The sequence below is a fragment of the Mastigoproctus giganteus genome, chromosome 14, assembly GCF_048544385.1.
Source record: "Mastigoproctus giganteus isolate SK-2022 chromosome 14, ASM4854438v1, whole genome shotgun sequence".
Classification (NCBI taxonomy): domain Eukaryota; kingdom Metazoa; phylum Arthropoda; class Arachnida; order Uropygi; family Thelyphonidae; genus Mastigoproctus; species Mastigoproctus giganteus.
Genome location: NC_143588.1, coordinates 55,545,736 through 55,564,428, shown reverse-complemented (window position 1 = coordinate 55,564,428; position 18,693 = coordinate 55,545,736). Strand labels below are relative to the sequence as shown.

At 37.2% G+C, this 18,693-nt stretch overlaps 1 protein-coding gene across 1 annotated transcript in view; it reads left to right on the top strand.

Annotated features, from left to right (window-relative positions):
• Positions 1-18,693, top strand: part of chb (CLIP-associating protein) — a 1,004,436-nt gene that overhangs the window by 33,071 nt on the left and 952,672 nt on the right. The gene's annotated exons all lie outside the window — the stretch shown is intronic.

Here is an 18,693-nt window from a genome sequence, read left to right as displayed (position 1 = left end):
AATTACTGGGTTGGATTATTTTTCTTCATTTTATCGGAGATCTGACTCTTGTAGGCTTCAGAGTTGATTAACCTGTTGCAATCAATGTTGTGATGATTTATGAGGTGAAGGAATGCATTTGGGGAACATTTTATCCATTTGTTTGAGCTTGGAGAGGTTGGATTTGAATTGCTGGTTTCTTGAATTTTCCCTGTTGGAGGCAGTTATTATATTGGCTAAGTTTGGTGAATCACATGCAGAAGTGATTAACTTTGCAAGAAGCATGACTCCAGACTCGTTGATCATCTGTTGCAGAGGCTTTGTTTTTAGGTTTTCATAAAGCTGTTGCCTGTATATTGTATGGGGAAAATGAAGCTTACTATTGAGCCATCTAAGAACCCAATATTCTAGGGCAGGGGTCGGCAAACTACACCCCGTGGTCTAAATCTGCCCCGCTCCCTCTTTTTAATCCGGGCCGCGGGTTAATACATGAAAAAAATTAAAAATAAATCAAATTACGAGCTCCGATAGTCGAGTTGAGAATAATGACCGCACGTGGCACTACTGGTGTTGCATATTCGCATTCTGTCGTCTGCGTAGAACAAGTGTTGCCAGCATTTCTCTCAGGTTTAGTGGCGCACGTGGTATTGTCTGTCACGGCGCTCTGCGATCTTTTTTTCCCCCTTTTATTTATTACCCACCATTTCCATGTCACCCTCAAGACCAAATATGAAGAGAAAAGAAAGTTCGAATGTTGTGTGTTTAAAGCCTGTGTGTTTAAAGCTGAATGGAGTGTGAATTATTTTGTCATAGAAATAAATGACAAAGTATCATGTTTATTATGTAATGACACAATAGCTGTGCAAAAAGAGTACAACATACGTCGTCATTACCAAAGTAAGCACGCAGCACAATATTCAAAACTCACAAAAATCAACGGAAGCTAAAATTGGAAAGTTTAAAACAATTGGAAAGTTTTAATGCATCATCACAACGCAATTTGTTCGTTAAAATAAAAAATGATAATGAAGCAGTAACTAAAGCAAGCTTACGAATAGCTCATTTATTAGCCAAGAAAGGGAAACCATTTACCGATGGTGAATTAATTAAATGATGTTTGCTTGTGGCAGCCGAAGAAATGTGTCCAGAGAAAATGGATTTGTTTCAATCTGTCAGTCTTTTGGCGAGAACAACTGTTAGAAGAGTTGAGGACATTGGGAGCCACATCAAGAGTTAATTGTCTTTAATTTTTTGCCTTGTCTTTTAAACAAGGCAAAAAATTAAGTGGTTTTCATTAGCTCTTGATGAGTCTGCAGACATTACTGATACTGCCCAATTGTTGCTGTTTATTCGAGCAGTCAATACTGAGTTTGAGGTTACTGAAGAATTAGCTTCTATGAATAGTCTGCATGGAACAACTACAGGCGAAGATATCTTCAAGGAAGTTGAGAAAACGCTAACACAGTACAATTTGCAGTGGAATTAGTTAAAATGTGTCACAACTGATGGTGGTAAAAATGTGTGGAATGGGGAAAGGATTAGTTGGACAAATTTTTAAGTCTTGTGAAGAAGCTAAATTTTCAAAACCTCTGGTAATTCATCGTATTATTCACCAGCAGGCTCTTTGTGGGAAACACCTCAATCTGTCATGTGTTATCGAACCAGTTGTGTCAGCGGTTAACTTTATTCGTTCTTGTGGACTTAACCATTGTCAGTATCGTGATTTTTTTTTTTTTTATTAGAGATTGAAGCCGAATATCCTGATTTGCTCTACCATACAGCAGTTTGATGGCTCAGCAATGGAAAAGTTTTTTATTGAGATTTTTTGAACTCAGAGAAGCAATAGAAATTTTTCTAAATGAGAACAACTGCCCACAACCACTATTATCTAACAATGAAGGGCTATGGAAATTAGCATTTGCTACAGACATCGTGGGATATCTTAACGAATTTAACTTAAAATTACAGGGGAAAACAGTGCTCGTATATGAAACATTCTATCGTAAAGTCATATCGTCAAAAATTTGCATTGTTTGAAACACAAATCACATTAACCAAGTTTGACCATTTTGCATGCTGTAAAAAATTTCAAATTTTAGTGAAATCCCCATTCCCAAAAATTCGTGGCGGATATATTTTCTGAATTTAAACTACAGTTACAACAGCGTTTTTCGGATCTTGATGCAAGTGCAAAAGACATTTCCATATTTCAAAATCTATTTGGCTGTACAATTGAGGAGCTTTCATCAGACCTTCAATTGGAATTGACTGATCTACAAAATGATGATATGATAAAGGTCAGGTTTAAAGAAATGGATCTAACCCAATTGTATAAATATCTTTCAGAAGATTTATACGGTTAATTAAAATCATATGCATCGGGATTTATATCTGTATTTGGGAGTACTTACCAATGTGAAAAGATATTTTCGAAAATGAAATATGTAAAATCGCAATAGATCACTATTAACAGATGACCATTTCATAAAAAAAAAAAAAAAAAATTTGCAAATAACTTTAATGATAGGAAGTACTAACTTCGAACTCCAGTATGATGAAATATCTCAGAAAAAACAATTGCATTCATTGCATTAGGACAAAATTTAACCAGTTCTATAATACGTATATTAATAAATGGAAATGTTTTATTAATTTTTTTGTAAGTGTCAGCATGTGTATAAATATTATGTAAAATATCACTTCCTAATAAAAAGATTTTGAACCTGTTTTTTTTTTTTTTTTTTTTTTTTTGTTGCTCTATGAGTAGAATTACCCATGTAAATATCTTCGAGCTTGCTACCTGGCCCGCTGAGCCTAAAAATTTTACGAACTGGCCCTTTCCAAAAAAAGTTTGCCGACCCCTGTTCTAGGGCAAGGCGGTTACTTGAGGAGCACCAGACCAGATTTCTGAAGCATAGGACAGAATGGGAAAGACGCATCTTTGAACATGCTTAATGACTGTTTTTTCTGTCTTGAATCGCTAATGTTTCTTGTTTGCTTAACCATTTTTCTTTTTGAATTTTTTGAGCAACATATAAATAGTGAGCTTTAAGGAGAGATTTATCAAAAACAACTCCATGGTGTGAGCATAAACATTTGGGATTGGGACATCTGCAATTTTTATTTCTATGTGGTTGGGTTGTTTCTGAAGGGAATAAGTAATTTGAGCAGATTTGCTTGCATTTATAGTCCGATTGAGATCTTTCGGGTACTTGATGATTTCACAAATCCGTGAATTTGCATCATTGATAACTTTGTGAATATCATCACTGGCTTTGGAGATTATAAATAACTTTAAATTATCGGCATATGCCAGTAGATTTGGATTTTCTCGTAGAAGTGGTTGAAGAGATGCTGAAAATATAGTACTGGAGAGAATGGCTCCTTGATGAATGCCTGTTGAGGTTGTGATGAGAATATTGTCAGTAGTAGTAGTAGGAGAAGTCTGCGATTTAGGCTGTATTGAAGATGGGAAATAATCATTGTGTCAATTAGAAAATGATTTTTTTGTATTTCAAAAGCTTTTTTTAGATCTGTGTTGTTGAAAGCACCTTTGATGTCAAAATAAAATACATTGCATTGTGCCTTATCTTGAAATGCAGTTTGGATGTGTACAGTGGTGTCAGCTAGGCTTGTTGTGGAGCGTCCTCTATGACCAAAAATGCATATTGATGGGTGCATTAGTGAAGATTGCATGTTGAAGATATGGTAGCATGATTTTTTTAATAATTTTAGTAATTATTGACGAAACAGGTATTGGTCGATGGCTGGGATGGTTATTTCAAAGCTTTTTTAGGAATCAGCATAATCCTGAAGTTTTCCACTGTTTTGGAATGGCTAGGAGATGCACCTGGAAATGATATGCACTAATGAATCAATGATGTATACGTTGGACAATCTAATAATAAAACTAGTGATGCGTCAGGACCTTCACTACTATCAGGACGTATTTGGTTAACTGCACGCTGAACTGTATTCTTGTTCACAAGTTGGTTAATTAGTAGGGCTTGACCCGGAGACACATGTTGCACGTTGTCTGCTTGTTCATAAGAATCAAATGCTATAAATCTCTCTTGTATAAATCAGTGCAAATTTCAGAATTGCTTGTTTCCATATTGCATCTTATCCATTCAAAAACTAGATCATGCTGTAATGTAGCTGGTGTTTTTGTAGAAAGTGCTCTTTTATCGTGCTTTAGCGTGGCCATAACATAATTTTTATACGACTGAATTTTTTTGAGTTGAAACAATGCTGAATCAACTGAAAACATTGTTTTCAGTTGATTCAGCCATTTTATAAGAAGGACGGTGGCATCCTGTATAGGAGTATTTTTAAGAGAATTCCATGGGTAGTATTTTAAGAGCTGCAAAAACTTTTCTTTCTGAAGGAATTTAATTGATGATATTCTTTTAGTGATTTCCAGGGGGGGGGGGATTCCCGCAGCAAATTGTTGCTTGCAGTTCTATACTTTTGTGGTCAGATTTAAGTGTAATGTTCCTGCTAAATTTTTTATGCAGTGGAAAGTTAGAATATACAAGATCAAGCACTTGATTACCTCTGGTAACAGGGATGTTGATTTTTTCAGCTCCTAGAACTAAAAAAGAGTTGGACAGTAGCTTCATTTGTAAATTATATTTGGGCAGGGAGAGATTAAAGTCACCTTTTATAATGATGTTAGTTTGAGGCTTAAGAACAGTAGTGATCCAGGTTATTACTTCATTAATGATGTCATCAGTAGGTCCAGGCAGAATATAAATATAAATTTGAAGCAGAGAATCCTTAACTTGGATTAGTAGGGAAATTCCCCCGAAATTCGAAGGTATTAGAGTTGTATGTGTTCAAAACTTTAATATTGGATTTTAAAATTATAGCTGTTCCACCACCTCTACAATTAATTCTTGATGTCATGTATGGTGTGTAGCTGAGATTCTTCTGCAGTAGGAAAAATCTTGTACAGATTCTTGTATCCACGTTTCAACTATGCATGTGATGTCATGTGGTTCTTCAACCATTAATGAAATAAGTGTAGAGTTTATTTTTTATACTTACGTTTTGAAGAAAAATGCTGAGATGGACATTGGAAGGATGCTTGCGAACAGATATATTGGGTGGCAGGTTAAATGATGGATTAGGATGAGAATCAGGAATATTATTTTCTAGCTATGCTGTGAGAGTTCAGCAGATTGAGAATTAGTTGGTAACTTTTCACCAGAGTTGTTGACCGATCCTCCAATAGCTCCATAAAATGGCATGACGAGTAGACTATGTGGCCAGATATCAGGATTTAGATATTGTTGTAGGTCACAATTCTTTAGCTCAATTTGAAATGATGAATATGTGGGATGTTTGGTTTTTATTTTGAAAGTTCTACCTGGAATTTCTAGCTTTAATAGTAGCTGGTCCATCTGCTGGGAGGTAGTATTGGGGCCTAGACTGCTAACAAAAATGTTACTACTTCTAAGCGTCGAACTATTTCTGTTTCTAATTTTAATGCAAGACTGCATATCTTGTTAACAGGAGAGACTGCTTCTACAGGAATGGGATACACTTAAATAGGAAGGGTGCAAGAATGTTTGCTGATGCTATCGAGGCAGTGTTAGGTGGGTCGGATAACTGCTAGATTGGGGGGGATACAAGGACTAATAGATTAACAGTAGATTCTGGCAGAGGTGAAAGTGATTCTTGCACTGCTTCTATTGGAATGAGCAGCAGCCTGGAAAATAAGATGCAGGATATTTCAGAGACTGCTGGGAATCATTGGGGTACAAGTAAACACATGGGTTGTGTTAGGGTAGCTAAGAAAAAGAACAGGTGCATGTATACTTGCGTGTACACCAATGCTAGGAGTTTAGCAAATAAATTTGATGAATTTGAGGTATTGCTCAAAACATCAAAGGCAGATATTGTTGGGATTTCAGAGACGTGGTGTCACACAGTTATAAGGAATGCAGAACTGGAATTTGGGGAGTACAATGTCTACAGAAAGGATAGACAGGATAGGAAGGGAGGAGGGGTTATGCTATTAGTTAAGAAATACATAAAATCCAAGGAAGTGAAGCCAGTTGACATCGCCGGACAGTGCAGTGTCGAGTCAGTTTAGTGTGACATAAGCATTGGGAGATCAAAATTGAGAGTAGGAGTGTGCTATAGGCCTAATGACTTTGATGAGTATAATAAGAAACTGTACAGGGAAACAGTGGGCCAGTAAATCAGAGTCTTATAATGGGGGATTTTAATTTCCCAGATATTGACTGGAATTTGGGGGCTGGTCACTCACACACTAGAAAGGCTTTTGTGGATTTATTGGATGATTGTTTTCTACATCAGCATGTTCGGGAGGCAACTAGAGGGAGTAATACTCTTGATTTTATTATCAGTAGTGATTCTTCATGCATTAAGAATTTGCAGATAAATGAACCACTAGGTGGCAGTGATGAAAGTGTGCTGAAGTGGGATTTACTCAAAGAGGTAACTACCATTAGGGGTAAAGGGAAGGGTTATTGCTTTTGTAAAGGCGACTACGATGGACTTAGACAGTATTTAAATTCTATACAGTGGGACCAACTGATGATGTTACCAACAGCAAATTCAAAATGGGAAGCATTCAAAGAACTTATCTTGGAAGCTACTAGGCTTTACATACCAACTAAGAAATATTGTTCAAGGTTTAGGCCTAAATGGATATCAGATGAACTAATGAGACATATGGCAGAGAAGAAAAATGCATGGGATATATACAAATTAACACGTGACACAGAAGCCTATGATAGATAAAAGTTGATCTGTAACCAAGTTACAAAGGAGGTTAGGCAGGCGAAGGCATATTACGAGAAATCTTTGGCAAGGGATGCAAAGAGTTCTTTACTTATGTAAACTCTAGAAGGAAGGGGATGAATCAGATTGGTCCACTTGATATCGATGGGTCAACTTTTGATGAACCTGATCAGGTAGCTAACAAACTAAATGAATATTTTGCATCGACATTCACACATGAGGAGTTATTGAGCGAGGGGAAGGCCAGAGGTGTATTCAACTCTGGCAGTAAGCTAGAGAATCTTGTAATCTCTGAGAGTAAAGTGGAGGAGAAATTGTTGAAGATAAACACAAGAAAGGCACCTGGGGTGGATGGGATCTATCCAGTTATATTAAAGGAGGCAGCAAAGGAAGTAAGCAAACCCTTAGCCATAATTATGAGAGCTTCCTTGTACTCAGGGGAGGTACCCATAGACTGGAGATGTGCAAATGTGACCCCAATTCACAAAGGAGGATCAAAGGCTGACACAAGTAATTATAGACCTGTGAGTTTAACTTCTGTTCCTGGAAAATTAATGGAAGCACTGGTTAAAGCAGCACTGCAGGATCATCTAGAGAAGACTTCAGTTATAGCTTGGACACAGCATGGTTTTGTTAAGAGGAAGTCTTGCCTGACCAATTTGATTGGATACTATGATGCAGTCACAAAAGAACTGGATGCAGGGAATAACTTTGATATTATATACGTGGATCTTAGAAAGGCCTTTGATACTGTTGCACATGAAAGACTGCTGCACAAATTGGAGCAGTGTGGCATTGGAGGCAAATTGCTGCTATGGATAAAGGGGTGGTTGAGGGGGAGAAGACAGAGAATGGTAATCAATGGACACTGCTCATCGTGGACTAATGTTATTAGTGGAGTCCCTCAGGGTTGAGTATTGGGTCCATTATTGTTTTCTGTATTTATAAATGATATTGATGATGGTATATCAAGCTTAATGTCCAAGTTTGCAGACGATACGAAGGTTGGCAGGGTTGTCAAGGACACTACTGACACTATGCTGCTGCAACAGGATCTGGAAAGGTTGAGCAGATGGGCTGAGAGGTGGCAAATGAAGTTTAACATTGACAAATGTAAAATACTACATATGGGAAACAGCAACCCCAGAGCAATGTATCAACTCTGTGGTACTACACTGACAGTGGTAGAGAATGAAAAGGACCTGGGGGTGGTTGTTCAGGCAGATATGAAGTTCTCTGAGTAGTGCAGATGGGCTGCAAGAGTAGCTCATGGTGTATTGTCAATGATATATAGGAATTTTTCTAGCAGGGATAAGGAGGTGATTATTGCCTTGTATAAGGCAATGGTCAGACCACACCTAGAGTACTGTATACAGGCCTGGAGGCCTCATTTCAAAAAGGATGTAGAGCTGCTGGAACGAGTACAGAGAAGGGCAACAAGAGTAGTGAATGGAAAAAGGGGTGCTCTTACAAAGAAAGGCTTAAGTTTTGCAAATTACAGTGTCTGGAGACTAGGCACCAGCGGGGTGATCTGATAGAGGTGTGAGCATGCTCAATGCTGATGGTATTCTCCCTCTTGCTCAGAATAATCACCTGAGAGGGCATAAATTCAAATTGAGGAAAAACAGATGTAGGATAGACGTGCGGAAATTTGCCTTTAGCCAGCATGTGGTTGGTTGATGGAACAGACTTCCATCCTTTGTCGTGGAAGTTGATAGCCTAAATAAGTTTAAGGCTCAGCTGGACAGGTATTTCGAACGAACAGAGGGGTGAAGTGCAAGTGGTTATTATTTTTTTTTTTATTTATTTTATTTTATTTTATTTTATTTTTTTTTGGCTGATGCTACATAAGCTTGCTTTCTTGCATAAAATGCCTCTACTAATGCTAATATTTCTTGTTCCTATTATGCTTGCATATCTGTTGTTTCTGTGGGGAAACTTAAAACTTGAGGAGTTTGTAGGCAAGCTATTATGGGAAGGCACTTCAGGATAATGCTCAGAGCAATCATTTTGACAATGCGCATACAAATTGCTTGGTTTCTGTTGATTACTAATAGTGGTGGATATCGGTTGTCTGCCTGTGTCAACGCGTTGCGAGGAAGCAAGATTGTGTTCTCGGAGAGAAAAAGAGCTACAGCTCGATTTTTGGGATCACGCAGCTATTTTTTCTGGAACAAATTCTTCAGCATCTGGACTGAGGACTGGAACTGCAGAAGCCTGATGAACAGAAGGGTGAGGCGCCAGAGGGATTTCGACCATAGTCTTTAGTTCGAGAAGCAAGTGGTAGAATTTACATTGCTGATCTTCTATTCAAAAAAGATGCTGTTTAATGTCTTCATTTTCTCTAAATTGCTTCCTCAGCATTTTTTCCAGGGAAGCAAGTGAGCAATAATTATCATTGCTTGGGGATGTTGAAGGCAGTGGGATGGATAGGAAGAGTCATTCGTTTGGGCAGAGGCATCTTTAGTTGACTTCCTTGTATGGTCTGAGGGCTTAGGAGATTGTAGTATATTGACAGGGGGAGATGAAGGATGGTCAGCGTTGCGAAGGAGATCAGCATCTGTTGAGGTATCCTGGCAATTCAGCTGATGCTGACTAGGAGACTGTGTGAATTTGCATTTCCCTTGTTAGCACTTTTGCATGAAGGGCATCTGAAATTGTTTTTTAAATTACTGGATTTAGAAAAGGTCTTTATTAATGAACACGCATCACAAAAAACCATACTGCAAATTCCCTTGCAGATAACCCAATTCCGTACTGTTTTTTGACATACATTGCATGAAACTGCTTCCTTAGGTGGCATGCTGAAGAGTTGAGAATGGCTTTAAATATCAGCAAACAGAATGTAACAAATAAGCAGGTGAGCCATTATTGACACAGCAGGTAATCGAAGAGAGTATTAAGTCTGAAGAAATAAGACGACAGTTCGGACGTGGGAGTGACTAACTGCAAAATTACTAGAGGGCTGCAGGACTTTACCAAAGCAGGAACACTGCCAAGGTCACGAACAGATTTGTGTCAAGGTAAGCACTTCAGGTCAGAAGTCAATAATGCCGCTGTTTGTAGCTATGCCAAACAAAGGCTCAGAGAGTAATGTTGCACACTAAAAATTTAAGCTTAAATAAATAGTACTTATCTTTATTGAAGACTTCATAAAAATCATCTTAGTTGCTTGATAGTCATCTAAGGAACATGTCAGTACACAGGTTTTATAAAGATGCTAATTTAAAAACTACTTAAAATCACTATAAAGCAGGAGCTGAATCACACGTCTAACACCTAGGCCACCTGGCGGATTTAGCCAGCGGGTGGTTAATTGCTGGAACAAACTTCCAGCTGTCATTGTGGAAGTTGATACCTTTCAAGGAGGAACTGGACAAACGTTTAGATGGAATGGATATGTGAAATTTTTTTTTTTTTGCCTGATGCTATATAAGCTCATATGCTTGCTTTCTTGCATCACATGCATCCATTACTACTACATCCAATTTGAAATCTGCTCTTTTTGATCTTTTTTTGCTTAAAATCTCTTTACCCCATTTTGTCAAATTTGTTTTGTGCCGCTATCATTCTTCCACCAATACTAGTCACTGAACTTTGCGACTTCCTTGATTTGACACTCTGCCTTCTCTAATCTAACTTTCCTAACCGTGAAGTATTTTTATTTGTATTTTTGTTTCACTTGTTCTCCCCACCTGTGCTTCTGTTCTTTGGTGCATTTTTACACTTAGTGATTATAATGTTCACAACTCTAAGCTGGTTTTGGTTTTTTAGTTAGGTTAAACCCAGCAGTTTGAGATAATTAGGCTTTTGCAATTATTAGTGATCTCATAGAGATTGTTCATTTACCTACCAGAATACCAGACAGTCCTAAACACATGCTCAATGCCATTGATGTTTTCTTTACCAACAGCCCTTCAAAGTATATGGTTAATGTTAATGGACCACTACGGCATCCCAGATTACAACTTGGTGATAGTCTCTTCACCAGTGGAGTCTATCTGCTCTGGCCATTTTTAGCCTTGTGTCATTTCTCATTGCAGGAATGAAAAATGGGATGATTTGCATGATTTCTGTTCTTTTTCTTTATTAGATTATTGTTTTATGTCTTCTGATCTCAGTGGTTGCTAAGGTTGTTCAAGATAAGAATGTAGCCTTTACAATTTTCTTATATCCAAAGCTCAGTCTTCATTTTCTGCTTACACTAAAGCTTGCATTAGCAGAGGCACAGGATGCAAGAAAGCAAGATTATACAGCATCAGTACAAAAAAAAAAAAAAAAATAGTGTGTGTGTCTGTGCTGAGCACACATAGCAGAAGTTAAGTGAAACTTCTTTAGGCAGATATTGATCACTTGATACAGTATCCCGTATTGACCGTATGAATACTGCAGACAACAAATCTGCATGAATGGGAGCCTTGGAGATATGAGATGTTCCGTTACCAAATCTAGTTTCAGCAAGTACTGTGGCATTGGATATTTAAAACCATTTGACTTCGATAAAACCGAGAATGCTGTTTGAAGAAGAGCGTGATCTTGAGTTGCTACAATCTTCACATCATTCTTGAACCAAAGCCGATCACACGTGGAACAGACTGAACCAAAATCCTGTTGCTGCTCTTGCTATGTATTAATCCCACTACGTGTTGAAAGATTTGATGGAGTATTTCTGGTAGTTGGTTTTGGCTCCTTCACTTTTTATTTAAGACTGGACTCAGAGGACTCTTCATCGTTTTCATTTGTAGTAGCAACTTCTGTGACTCCTTCCAAATTCACTTCTAGCATTTCTGGGGAGATGTAAGGTTCTGAATATGTCGATGGACATTCTCCTACTTCTTTGTTCAACTTCATTGCATGCTATAATTTCTTCTGCTTTCGAATTAGCTTAGATCTCTCCTTTATAGGAGAGATCTATGGAGGTTTCAGTGTTTGTATTGTACGTACACTTGCTCTATACGCCTTACAGTGTTCACTATTAGTCTTTGACATGTTGAGTTATAAATTTTTTTTTTCCCCCATCAATTTTTTATGAAATATGGTGGACAATGACGAAAGAAATAGCAGGGCGCAATCGGTATGGGCACTGATTGGGTCGTGTCACTTGTGCCTGGTACAATGATGGAGGGAATGAATCATTTCGTGTTGCCTTTCTTCGTGATTTTTGTCAATCCACGGGCGCATTGCATGTGTACATGCACTATACACTGGTGTTCAAAGAAAGTGCATCACCTAGGAATTTCACATTTCTAACCCTTTTTTGTGATGTTATGTCACATTAATGACTAGTATCACAAATAGAAATATAAACAAAACATATTTATTAATAGCTAACGCAAAAGCTAAGTAATATTTTACAGGTGCTCTCAAAATATTCCAAAATGAGCATTTGCAACCTTTATACAACAGTTTTGGTAAACATGACAATTATAGCAGAGGCACAGGATGCAAGAAAGCAAGATTATACAGCATCAGTACAAAAAAAAAAAAAAAATAGTGTGTGTGTCTGTGCTGAGCACACATAGCAGAAGTTAAGTGAAACTTCTTTAGGCAGATATATAGGTGAAGACAGGATATTAGAGCTGGAAAAGGAATTAGAAAATGTGAATTGGAATATCATCGGTTTGGCTGAAACAAGAAGAAGAAATGAATCACTTATAAGTTTATCAAGTGGAAATCTGCTGTACACCAATGGAAACAGTGAAAGGAGTGAAGGTGCAGTTGGGTTTCTGGTCCATAAAGATTTTAAAAACAACATTTTGGAATTCAAAAGTACATCACCAAGGGTGTCAAGACTAATACTCAAGATTTCTAAGAGATACAAGCTAAAGATTATAATGATTTATGCACCAACATCGAGCCATGATGATGAAGAGGTTGAAGAAATGTACACTGAAATTGAGTCTTCTAGATGAGCAGAAAACCCACTACACTATTATTATGGGGGACTTCAATGCTAAGGTTGGAAAAAGGCAAAACAGCACAGAAAGAGGAACTATAGGAAATTTTGGAATTGGTGAAAGAAATAAAAGAGGTGAAAGACTTGTAGAATTAGCAGAATCTCAAGGAATGTCAGTAATGAACACTTTTTTCAAGAAAAGGGTGAACAGAAAGTGGACATGGAAGAGTCCAGGATTAACAACTAATGAAATCAACTTCATCCTCACTAACAGAAGATATATTGTGAATGATGTTACCGTCCTGAATAAGGTAAATGTTGGAAGTGATCACAGAATGGTAAGATGTACACTTGATATAGATGTAGGAAAGGAAAGGAAAAAACTGACTCGAGTAAATAATACAAAGGTCTTTGAAATAACAGAGGAGGAGAAAAAGCAGTATGTACTGGAACTTAAGAACAAGTTTGAGCTTCTGCAGACTGCTCAGGACCAAGATATCGACGAGGAATATTACAACTTTCTGAAAGTGATAAAGCCCAAGAAACCTATAGGGAAACAGAAATCCAAAGAAGAAAAAATTAGTCAAGAAACACTTGTCATGATGAACCAAAGACAACAAATGAAGAGCAAGAAAAACACTGACAGGGAGAAAATTGAGTATACTGAGTTATGCAAAGCCATTAGAAAGAGACTCAGAGAGGACATAAGAAGATTTAACACAAGAAAAGTAGAACAAGCATTAAGGGAAAACAAAGTATTTAAATCAGCAGCCATGAGCAGTAATACAGAAAGACAAATGATACTGAAACTGAAGAATAGCGATGGTGTACTTATAAACAGCAGAGAAGGCATAATTCAAATAGCAGAAGACTACTATAGAGAATTATACAAGGAGCGAGGGAATGATACCAGCAGTGGGGAAGATGGATTGCAAAGTAGCAACACATACGACATACCCGATATTCTTCCTGATGAGGTAGAACATGCATTGAAGAAAATGAAGAATCGGAAAGCCCCGGGGGAAGATGAAGTTACTGTAGAGTTGTTAAAATTGGGAGGAAGAGACATAACACAAAAACTGGCAAGGCTCTTCACAAAGTGCATTAGAAAAGGTGTGACGCCTAAGCAGTGGAATAATGCAATCATAGTTTTGCTGCATAAGAAAGGAGATAAATCAGAAATTGGAAATTATAGACCAATTAGCTTGTTATCCCATATCTACAAGTTGTTCACAAGGGTCATTACTAACAGATTAGAAAGAATACTTGATGAGAATCAATCGAAAGAGCAAGCTGGCTTTAGGACAGGATTCTCAACTATGGATCACCTTCATGTAATATCACAGCTAATGGAGAAAGCAAATGAATATAAAACACCATTATGCCTGGCATTTGTGGATTATGAAAAGGCATTTGACTCCATACAGCATAAGGCAATGTTTCGGACACTGGAAAGACAAGGCATATATACTCCATATATTATGATTTTGAAGAAAATATATGAGAGTGCTACATCCTTTATTAGACTAGACAAAGACAGTAGCAAATTTAAAATCGAGAAAGGAGTTTGACAAGGAGACACAATATCTCTAAAGCTGTTTACTGCTGCCCTTGAGGAAGTTTTCAGAAGATTAGACTGGTCGCAGAAAGGAGTCAATGTGAACGGAGAGTACCTAAACCATTTACGATTTGCAGATGACATTGTGGTCATAAGACACGATCCCAAAGAATTAGAGGAAAATCTTAATCAGTTATGCACAGTTAGTAAGGATTTTGGACTAAAGATGAATATGGCTAAAACAAAAGTAATGATGAACAAGTATGCCACAGAAAGGGAAATAATGATTGAAGGAGCAGTAATTGAAAATGTGGAGTCATATACTTATCTGGGACAAGTTATTAGCTGTAATAATGATAAATGGCTGGAAGTCAAGAGAAGAATAAATTTTGGATGGATAGCATTCAGGAAATATAGTCACATACTGAAGAGCAATATCCCAGTTTGTCTGAAACGTAAAATAATGAATCAATGTATACTCCCCACCATGACTTATGGAAGTGAAACTTGGGCACTCACCAAAAGAATGGAAGAGAAGCTAAGAACTACACAGCGAAGAATGGAACGAATTATATTGGGAATCAGACTGTTAGATAAGAAGAGAAACACATGGATTAGGCAGCAAACTCAAGTAAAGGACATTCTTATCAAAACTAAAGAACTAAAATGGTCTTGGGCAGGACACATAGCTTGAAGACTTGATGACAGATGGACTAAGAAAATAACAGAATGGTACCCAAGAGGAGCTAGAAGAAAACCTGGAAGACAAAGGCGGAGATGGATAGATTAAATTCATGAGTTTTTGAGTAGTAAATGGATGGCCAGTGCTCAAAACAGAAGGAACTGGAAAGTTGCTGGAGAGGCCTTCATCCTGCAGTGGATTGAAAATGGCTGATGATGATGACAATTATAGCTGAAATGTTATCAGAAGCCCTCAGTTTGCTTCAGTTTATCATTTTAAATTGAAAACAAAATGAAAAGTTCACCAGTTGCAAACTAATATTTAGTTGAACTGCCTGTGATCCTGATGACAGCAGCACACCATCGACGCATTGACAAGATCAATTTCTGAAGATGAACAACTGATAGTTGGTGGTACCAAACATGAATTATGACTTCCTGAAGCTCACGAAGGGTCTTTGGTTTCTTTCTGGCAACTGCAGATTCCACATGATGCCAATAGTTCTCTATAGGATTCAGGTCCGGGCTGTTTCCTGGCCAGCTAAGAGTTGTAACAGACCGTTCTTCCAACCATCTTTTTCACCTTTAACAAATGTAAACACATTACTGTCGCACCTCTAATGCAGAAATGAAGCTAAAGTAACTACAGAAGTGCCTACTTACACTTTTTGTACGATGACAAGGAGCAGAGTCATCCTGAAAGATGCAGTTACTTGGCAGGTTGAAATGGTCTCTAATGGTTGGCAGCAATGTGCCTTCCAATATAGCCTGGTGTCCATTGGCATTTACGGAACCTTTTATAAACTGTAGGTGACCTACTCTGCGATACAAAATGCATCCCCCATATCATTTGGCTGGTAGGGAATTTCACTGTAGACACCATACAGTTTGGATGGTATTGTTCACCACGTCTGTGGCGAATTGTTTGTCTCCCATCAGAGTCATTCAGGTTGAATTCTTCTCATCTGAGAAAATAACTGACTTCCACTGCTCGGGGGTTCGTTTGACATGCTCTTTACACCAAATTAATCGGGCCTTTTTTATTTTTTGTGTGAGGAGGGGCTTCCTCTTAGGACGACGGGCTACAAGTCCATTTTTGAAGAAGCGTCTTCTGACTGTTAGTGCACTTGCTACCACTCCTATATGTTCTTCCCATTCTCTTCTCGGCATAGATGAAGAAGCTTTACGGTTTTTAAGGTATAAGCAGGGTCCTGTTTTGGCGTAGAGACTCGTTTGCGTCCGTTTCCTTTTAGCAGAACTAGTATTCTTGTGTTTGGAAAGAAAGCTACTCACTGTCGACTGATTACAAGATACTCTATAAGCAATATGATGGGAAGAACATCCTTCCTCACGTAAAGCAATAATAGCACTCTTTCTTCGTGACATCAACTGCACATAACTCGCCATCCTGACACAAGCAAGGAATGGCTGCAGCTCTTGCAGAGCATGCTTATATAGCTGCAAGTAACAGCTGGTGCGATATTGCATCATCACCTACACGTGTCAATCTTATCTAATGCAATCTGTAAGAAATATTGCCATATACCTATGTTATTCGGATGACAATTACAATTTTAAGGCGTGATACACTTTCTTCGACCACCAGTGTATGCAGGGTTGTCAGGTTTTCCTAAAAAAAAAAAGCAAGAAAATTCAAATTGTCTGATATTTTAATTGTACTGATTTTGACATTTTGCCCTTTTTAACAATTGTTTATTGTGTTTTACATACTGAAGGAACTCTACATGTAAAAGAGAGATTCATTGCAATCTGCAACTCTGCCTTGATTAATTCTCGGTGACTTCTGTCCACTTCGATTTCGTTAACGAAAATACCCTTTCTACTACAGCTTTTGAGCCAGGAATACTTAACAAATATCCTACTATTCTACTGATATTGGGTACATTTTCTTTGGGAACTTTGGAAAAAAAATCAAACCACTTGTGTACATCACTTCGTGTACACTTAACACATTCTAGCAACTTCAACCTATTGTTACAAAGTCTTCATACAACTTGTCCAGATTTACACATTCTTGGAGTTAAAAAATATCAATTGCTGCTTCAAAATCTTGATACTTAATTTCTTTTGTTTCCAGAGAAAAGTTTAACTTAAAACACTTATTTTTCTCACTAAAGTCAGTTTTTTCCTAGGTATTGCAATAGATTTGAATAAAAATCACAACATTCATCAACAATCTTTTTCTGTTTGCATTGGGGTAACTTTTTCAAAAATTGCTTTGCGGAATATCCGAAGTATTGATCTTGGATTCTTTGATTTATTTTATTTCTGATCGTTGTCATTGATTTGTATGAATCCATAATACTCAAGTCACTTTTCTCGAGAATTTTAGTAGCAACATTGACAAAAAAGTTAAAAACCACTTGCAATTTTATTTCTGAATCTGTATCCTCACTTTGAAATAATTTGGGGCAATCATCAATACTTTGGAAATAGCTCTTAATAGCAGGCCAGTTTTGAAGTAATCTTTTGACAGCTGGTGTTAAGGACAACCATCTCGTTGATACATGGCATACCAATTCAGTCCAGCTTCACAAAGAAAGATTCCAAGTTTTTCTTTCTTTTAGCTGATACAGAAAAAATGTAAGTTTTCAGTATAGTGTCTTCTATATCTACTTAAACTGTCACAAGCATATTTCACGGCATCATGCAATATATGGTTAGCACAATTAGCTTTAACAATATCGGCATTACTTGCCCTTAACAACTGAAAAACAGTGATATTTTCCAAAATTTACATTTGCATTATCAGCACTGTATGCAGAAATATATTTTGGGTTAAGGTGAAAAGCCTCAAGGTTTTCTAACATTTCAGATATAGAAATACCTGTTTCATCAGCCCTTTCAACAACACCTAACAATTTATTTTCTATACCTTTAGTAGGATCAAAATATCTAATGCATATGGGAAAAACTTTGTTGCCCTTGTTTTAAGCATCTGTAGCAACACAAAAGAACTGACTATTTAGTTGGATCATTAAGAATGTTCACAAAGTCTCCTACACTTTTAGGAGCTAGAGCATTTTTAACTAACAGTTCTGATTTTGTTCTTCCACAATATAATTTTATTGCAATATCAAAATCATGGAATAAGGATGATGCTGGTTTGTTACCACAGTCCAAACTATTATAACTATGATTGTTTCATATTGTGGTATATTAACCCTAGTTCACGTGCTATCACACTGTCGTATTTTGGTTTTTTAAAACTAACAAAATAGCTTGATTACTTGTTTATACCCACATTTCCGTTTTCTTTTTGCTGATGCCCTTTGTATTGTGCATGCTGCTTAACATCGAATTTACCACCATGACTGATAGAAAAATTCTTGTTGCACAATTTGTAGTAGGCACGATCCTCTGTAGAAGCTGGAGCCACCCATGCAAAAGTTACTTCCCACTTCTTTAAGTAGACTTGCCTATACTGCAATTTCTTCTTTTTTTTGGGAGGAGTGTTGGGAGGACTAATGAACTGTGATTCTCTACCCATTCTATCAAAAATTAGTCAATGGCAATCTGAAAATAATAATAATAATAAAAATTTAAAAAAAAATTAATTGTAAAAGTTGCACAAATACCTAATATTGTCTATCAGCTTAACAATGTATTTCAAATGTGCAGAGAATTAAATTAACAGTATATAATAATTTGTTAATCTTACTTTTCAACAAATAATCCAAAGCCCACGCCTCTCCTAGGATCTTGCTCTCAATTTGAGAAAGAGCTATTAAGAAGAAATAATGTGCAGAGGTGTTCTTATATTTAAAAATACCAATAATAGCAC